The sequence below is a fragment of the Pinus tabuliformis genome, chromosome 7, assembly GCF_031772625.1.
Source record: "Pinus tabuliformis cultivar Carrire ecotype Pingquan chromosome 7, CPIR1, whole genome shotgun sequence".
Taxonomy (NCBI): domain Eukaryota; kingdom Viridiplantae; phylum Streptophyta; class Pinopsida; order Pinales; family Pinaceae; genus Pinus; species Pinus tabuliformis.
In genome coordinates this window covers 935,762,501-935,764,669 of record NC_142293.1, presented here as the reverse complement: position 1 = coordinate 935,764,669, position 2,169 = coordinate 935,762,501, and positions in this window count along the sequence as shown.

Sequence of the window (2,169 nt, the reverse complement as noted above, 5' to 3'; positions counted from 1 at the left end):
TCATGCCACACAAAGTACATTGGAGGGTCTTATATAGCTTTCAAGATTCCAAAATGTCTCCTTAGATCCCCTACTCCAAGGAGAAAATAACTCAATGAATCCCTTAAAAATGATCATGAGATATATGTGGAGTAGATCTCTCAATACTACTATCAAGGGCCTTATCCAAAACCCTTGTGGATTAGAGAAATCACATAAGACTCTCAACTTCAACATAAATTTAGAAATTGAATTTGAGAAAATCCTCTCATAATTTCAATTTCTATTTTACAAATTTTAAAAATTAAATATGAACACATTTACATTCAAATTGAAAACACCTTCAACCTAGGATTCAAATGAGTTTGTATTCACCATGGTTCTCCTTTGGAAATGTGTCTAGATCCTCGTGGATCATACCTCCCCACAGAGAAAGGCTTTTGGTCCACCAAAAGCTGAAATTGTTGAAGTTGATTTTGATATCAGGGTATTGATTTTTTTCATTCAACATGTGTCTTCCTCATAAATCCTAGGATAAGTTGGTTCATACATCATATACAGATGCAAGTGTAGTTGGCATAGAAAAAAATATTCCAATTGATCCCATCACAAAATCATGCAATTTCTTTCCTATGCTTTCTAGAAAATATGTGAACAAGCTTTTGTGATGGAAAAAAAATATGGTCGCCATATATCGTAGACCATGTGGAATTATAGTGTGTTGTATGTTGTTGTTGCGTATTTGCTAAATCTTCAATAGCCCACAAATTTAACGAGCTCTGGTTAACTTATGGTTCTTTCAATTGAACTCTCTTACCTTGAATCATTAAACTCAACAAAAATGAAATCTACATTATAAAATAGATAGTGTGCATCAACGTTCATCATGCACCAAGGAACTGTCAAAATAAAGAATTATGGGCGTGAATTTTCCAACCATGGATTGAAACATGAACACTTCAGGCACACTCCATGCTCTTCACTATAAATGAGTGGCATCATGATTATGAATAATAACTCCTTTGACAACTGCATCTTGGTTTCTTGTCATCTCCATAAATGGTTGGCCTCAAAACTAACGATGAAGACTGTGATACCCAACACCACTAGACATTTTGCAAACATCTTCATAATTTGGTTAGAAAATTGTTGGACTGGCCTTCCATGGGAAGTTTCGTTGTGACCTATCGGTCTAACGAAAAAAACCTACACATTTAAAATACTTTCTCACTTTTGTGTGATCCATCCCAACTCAAGTTATGTGTATTTCACAATTGAACTTCATTTTTTGGATGTAATTTGTTGTCAAATAACAAATAAAGTTCAAAGAAACTTCGATAAACATACCCACTAGTCCATTGTGGTCAATATCATTTTCGATAGTCACTTATACTTTTTGTAAGAATTTGCATCCTCTGCAAGCCAGGATCTTGCAGACTATCATGAGTGAAAATCATGGAAAAATATGATTGGAGGCATATGAACTTCTCACAAAATTACAGCCGGTGTTAAAAAATGATTGTTGACATTTTAACCTCGTGATAATTCTAAGAGTGAATTCTACGTGGAAGGTTAATGGCACCCAACATCATTTGAAACTCCGCAAACATTCAATTCTGAGCTGAGCTAAAGCTGCATATAAGGGATGTGGCACCCAACATATCCACCACGCATAACCAAATTTACATGGAACCCTTTGTAAAAATTGATTTCTTACTTTGTTAATTGTAAAATGTGAAAGCGCCAATCCCCAGCAAATCATAGATACGACAACAAATTCCTTTTTCATTGTTATCTCCACTTATGGCACTATCCACTATTGTAGCTTGATTTGGATTGAATGTGTTGAATATGGCGTGGAACCAGTACCATTCCAAGCTCTGTCAAAGTGTTTTTGTGGATCACCGTGAGCTGTGGGGATATCTACATTTAAAAGCAACCTCCCAACAACGAATTTCCTCCGTTGTTATGACCATCACAACATGAATTTGGAGGGCCGACATATAGACATTGAATTGGGATTGCGTTGACCCATCCTTGATTTTGGCAAGGGCCACGTAATATGTGGCCATATGCCACCAAATGAGCTAGAAATCGATACAAAAATCATGGAGCAAATTCTGCCATTATTGTGGAGTAAATTTGGTCAAATCATTGATTGTCAATGTGGCTATCACAAATGTTGTGTGG